Source organism: Crinia signifera, chromosome 11 (genome assembly GCF_055691185.1).
Source record: "Crinia signifera chromosome 11, ASM5569118v1, whole genome shotgun sequence".
Lineage (NCBI taxonomy): Eukaryota > Metazoa > Chordata > Amphibia > Anura > Myobatrachidae > Crinia > Crinia signifera.
Window position 1 is genome coordinate 68,297,600 of NC_139227.1, and position 5,569 is coordinate 68,303,168.

Consider the following 5,569-nt stretch of genomic DNA (forward strand, 5'->3'; position numbering starts at 1 on the left):
TCAGGGGGGGGGGGGGCAAATAAAATATAATTATTGTTTTAAATGCAGGGGAAATACAACAATACATTTATCTGTCGAATACTAGACAACTTTGTATTAGAATGAAGCTGGGACACCGCCCTTCCCTCAACAATAAATGTCCAACTTTAAATCTCTCTGCTCATTTATATCCCCTGTTCAGAATGGTTCTGCCAAGGAGCAGATTTGCTACTTATTTATTTTCTCCTATTGCATAAGTCATGTCTGTCTGTTTGTCTGTTTCTGTCTTGGGGGGGAGAATGTAACAAGTTCAAAATAAATATCTTTTCTGAAAATGATTTGTCTTCTATTTCTGATATGGAGCTATTGAATTCAGTGGGGCCTCAGTTTTTAGAAACACATTAAATTTTTTTGCATAAGACAAACAATAAATACTGTCATAAATAAGTAGCAAAAGAAAACCTAGCATTTGATCATTTAGCCGTTTAATTCTTGAGGGAATTATAAAAAAAATTTAAACAATGTTTTCTTTATTGAAGCATGCTCAATACAAAACGTGAAAATACAATATAAACTTAACATTTCACATGAAACATAAACTGTCTATTGTATGATAAAAGTAATATCATATTAATGTCCAAATCAACATCAAAGAAAGGATGAGGTAAAAATGGCAGAAAATAGGTAAACCTGGATCATACTTGCCTACTTTTGAAAACTAGTTTCAGGGAGATTATAGTTAGTAATTGAATTTTGCACAGCACCCCATTGAGGGGGCGTGTCATGCTCCACCCACAGGGCGTGTCTACTTCCATATATGGAGAGATTGTGAAAAGAGATTGTGAACATGGCCCCTAGAAGCGTGGCTGTGTACTGCTACATCTGAGGGGAATCTTTTAAATAGGGATGGCCATCGACGATTAGAAATCATTGATGGTTTATGGCCGATGTTGAATAGTTTTGCCATCAATGGGGAAGAACCAGATGGTTTCCCACCATCGATGTAAAGCTTAAACGAATAGTTTATTTTTTTATTTTTCCCTAAAATGGTCAACATACTATAGGTTGACATTAACAGAAGGTCAACACAAGCTAAAGGTCGACATGAACATGGTCTACAATCAAAAGGTCAACATGAGTTTTTCATCGACATGGACACCATACTCACCATACTATTATCGGTACTTGTTTCCTAGCACGGCCACACCGATTCTAATCTGGGGCATCGCAGGTAAAAAAATCTGATCGGTCGCATCGCATGCGTGCTAAAAAATCGCATGCGATGGTCCCGACGCGATGCCCCCGATTTCCCATAGGGAACAATGTTAAATGCCTCAATTTACCCAAATGAACAGGGAAGAATGTTAAATGGTCCAGAAACCCCCCAAAACACCCCAGAACAGTGAAATGGCCCCCCAAAATTAGTTAACGCCACCCCACGATCAACGTGAACCCGAAGCGTGGCGAGCGCAGCGAGCCCGCGAGGGGCGGCGGTACGCATCCTCCGACCTTTTCATACCCCCACTATCCACGTCGGCGTGGAGTTGAGAATAGAATAGTGTGGCGAGCGCAGCGAGCCGCCAAGCCCGAAGCGTGGCGAGCGCAGCGAGCCCCGCGAGGGGACGCGGATACCTTCACAGTTATACGCGTCCCCTCGCGGGCTTCACAGGTGTCCGTGGCGACGCGGACACCTGTGAAGCCCGCGAGGGGACGCGTTTACCTGTGAAGGTATCCGCTGCGCTCGCCACGCTTCGGGCTCGGTGGCTCGCTGCGCTCGCCACACTATTCTATTCTCAACTCCACGCCGACATGGATAGTGGGGGTATGAAAAGGTCGGAGGACGCGTACCGCCGCCCCTCGCGGACTCGCTGCGCTCGCCATGCTTCGGGTTCACGTTGATCGTGGGGTGGCGTTAACTAATTTTGGGGGGCCATTTCACTGTTCAGGGGTGTTTTTGGGGGTTTCTGGACCATTTAACATTGTTCCCTGTTGATTTGGGTAAATTGAGCCATTTAACATTGTTCCCTATGGGAAATCGGGGGCATCGCGTCGGGACCATTTAATGCTTATTTAGCCGCATGCGACGCGACCAACGCGACCAACGCGATTTTTTAACTTTTCAATGCATTTCAATGGGGTCCATCACGTCGGGGGCCATCGCATACCACTATTAAGGGCACAAGATCAATGCGATTGTGGCCGTGCTAGGAAACAAGTACCCTATTATCTTCTCACTCTATTCCCACTTGGATTGAATCAGAAAATAAATTGCGCTGTGTGTACACCCTTTTAGACTTGGGAACTGCTAAGAAAAAAGTGGGGGTTCTGAGACTACAGTATACCTGAGTTTATACCAGAGGGGTCTGCAGAAACAGTTATAGAGTTGCTGCTTGAGCGAATGGGTAAGAGAGTGTCAATGTAGCTCTCCCATGTGTCAAAGAATTGGCCCGTAAACTTCTAATATTGTAATGACGCCACCATCTAATCCAATTTTCCCATTTAAAAAAAGAAATGAACCCTCCACACAGATAATAGAGTGATAGCCCATGGCCCTGGGTAACCACCTGGAGAAAGCCTGAACAGGCAACAGCCTGGACAAAAAAGTATCCAGTCCCTGAGTCAACAATGTCTAGGTCGACAGTCATTAGGCCTGAATTGAATGGTCGACCTACTTTAGGTTCGACAAAGACAGAAGGTCACCACAAGCTTAAAGGTGGACATGGTCAACACTCAAAAGATCGACACAACACGTTTTTCATGGTTTTTTTTAGACAGACTTGGTTCATACTTTACAATCCAAGTGGGCATGGAGTGAGAAGATAATAGTATGGTGAGTATGGTGTCCATGTCGACACAGACACCAAAAAAACATGAAAAACTCATGTTGACGTTTTGATTGTAGCCCATGTTCATGTCGACCTTAAGCTTGTGTTGACCTTCTGTTAATGTCAACCTATGGTATGTTGACCATTTTTAGGTGTCATCCTAGTCACTGTCAACCATTAGTGGTCGACCTAGACTTTGTCTACCCTTTATACCACAACCGACAAAAATTCCTCAGCTCTGTCTCCTGTTGCAGAAACGTTTTACATTAATTGTAGGCACATTGCTTAGTTTGGATTTATATTTAAAGAAAATAAGGAGAGAGGAATGTGCCAGTTCAAGATCAAAAAACAAGAATTAGCAAATAAACTTTCCAATTATTAATGAGAAGGGCTAAAAATTAGCTAAAGAAGGTGTTACCTGGATAAATGCTGAGTATGGGTCATTGGGTCGACCAGCCAAAGGTCGACACGCAGTGGGTTGACCACTGAAGGTTGACATGGCTTGGGTCGACACCTCAAATAGGTCAAAAAGCCTTAGGTCAACATGGATGGTCGACAATGGCTAGGTCGACAGTCAAAAGGTCGACATGGGGTTTTCACTCCTTTTTTGTCCCGAATGTCGACATGGACATCATATTGGTGCACCATGTCACCTCGCTGCACTTGCCATGCTTTGGGCACAGTGCCTTGCTACACTCAGTACACTATTCCATTTTCCCTCCATGCCCTAGTGGATGGTGGGGCATGAACTAATGCCTGTCGGCACATGTCGGCTCAAAAAAACAGTGAAAAACCCAATGTCGACCAAGCCATTGTCATCCGGATGAAAAACAATTTTTGAGCAGTTCTATCAGCTATAGGGGGGTATTTAAACTCTCTGTAGTCTATTCATAGTCAGCAACATTGTACAAAAACTGCCTTAAGAAACACATTTGGTATCCTTAGGATGCTATGACAACTACAAGGAAATTCAATGCGTGCAACAACACAAAAACATGAATGTTTTTTCATTACATAAAATATTTAGCATTTACAGAATGTTAATAATTGCGAATTGGTGTAACAACATCATCCATTAATGTGTGTGTAATAGAGACGTTTAAAGGTAATGTGGCTTGTTACAACCTCTTTATCTGAATAAACTACGTGGAGCTGCTGTGTAGACTAATTATGCTGATTTGGATTGGAACATAAGGTTGCTTTGTAATGAACTGTAACAAACCTAATTACCACTATACAATGTGATTCTGAAGCATAGAATGGTGGGTAATGTTGCTCTTTATGACAGCAGCACAGAATACATTCATAGAATTGTGAGAGTTGTAATTGAAAGTGCCAATATTAATAATTATATTTTGAATTTTTAATTTTTTTTTTTAAAGGAAAAAAATGAATGACGGGTAGGGTGACTGAATCATCCTGTCCTGTGTTCAGTGTCCTCCTTGTTAGTTTAGCCTCAAACTCAACAACAGCAGTAATTAGCACTTACTCATCTGGTTTCTACAATAACCAAGTTGCACAACTTAAAACTTAAGGCGCGTACACACAGGGGAGATATACTGTATTGCTTAGTGTCTCCTTTTCATCAGCGACCAAAGATGGTCGCTGATGAAAGGGAACCTCTGCCGGGGGAGCCCCAAAGGGAATCAGTTGGTCGCAGGAGCAAGCTCCTGCAACCAGAGGCGGGAGCAGGCAACGGGAGCAGGCATCCGATGATTTATCGCCGGGGCACACTCCCATCACTGGCAATATGGTCATCAGCCCATATCGCTGCCGTGTGTACACGGCTATACAGAGATAATATCTTAAACTTGCTGTAACCTACTGTTAAGGGGCACACACGGGGCAATTTCAGCCCATTTTCTGACTAGATCATATAGAAAATGCCCCTACATAGTTTCATAGTTCTTTATTTCCTTCTGTATACCTACCGTACACTGGGTTGGGATCGTTTGGTCTACAGCAAGTTGGTCAACAAACATTAGGTCAACACTGATAGGTCAACATCGTTCTAGGTTGACAGGTCAATAGGTCGACACAAGCATTAGTTCGACAGGGTTTAAGTCAAGAGTCAAAAGGTCGACATGGGGGTTTTCCCTTTTTTTTAACCGAATGTCAACACAGTCGACATGGACACAGTTTGAAGTGCACCGCATCCCTTTGCATCGCTCACTGCGCTCTCCATGTTTTGAGCACGATGTCTCGCTGCGCCTGGCACACTATTTTATTCTCCCACCTAGTGTATGGTAGGGCATAAAATACAGCCTGTCAGCACATGTCGGATAAAAAAACAGTGAAAACCCTATGTCGACCTTTTTACTGTCGACCTAAACCCATGTCGACCTAATGCTTGTCAACCAACTTGCTGTAGACCCAATGACCGTATCCCCGTACACCCTATGCAAGTTTATTTGGTTGAATGGACACACAGACTGAATGTTCTGCCACTGGAAGATAATCTGCGCTACATTATGTGATTTTTGTTTTTAAAAACATTGTTAGATATTCTACCACAGCACATACTGAGGAGCTGGTGTACTAAGCAGTGCAAAGATTGAGAAATGGACCAGTGGAGAAGTGGTCCATAACAACCAATCATCTCCTACCTATCAGTTTATACAATGTACTTTATAAATGCTACGCCAAAGCTAATGGGTTGCTAATGGGCAACTCTTTTCACTGCTTGAAACATCAGCCTATGAATATACATATATCTACCCATTAGGAGAATGAGGTAATCAGGATAACTGTGCGAAGTGTTAAAA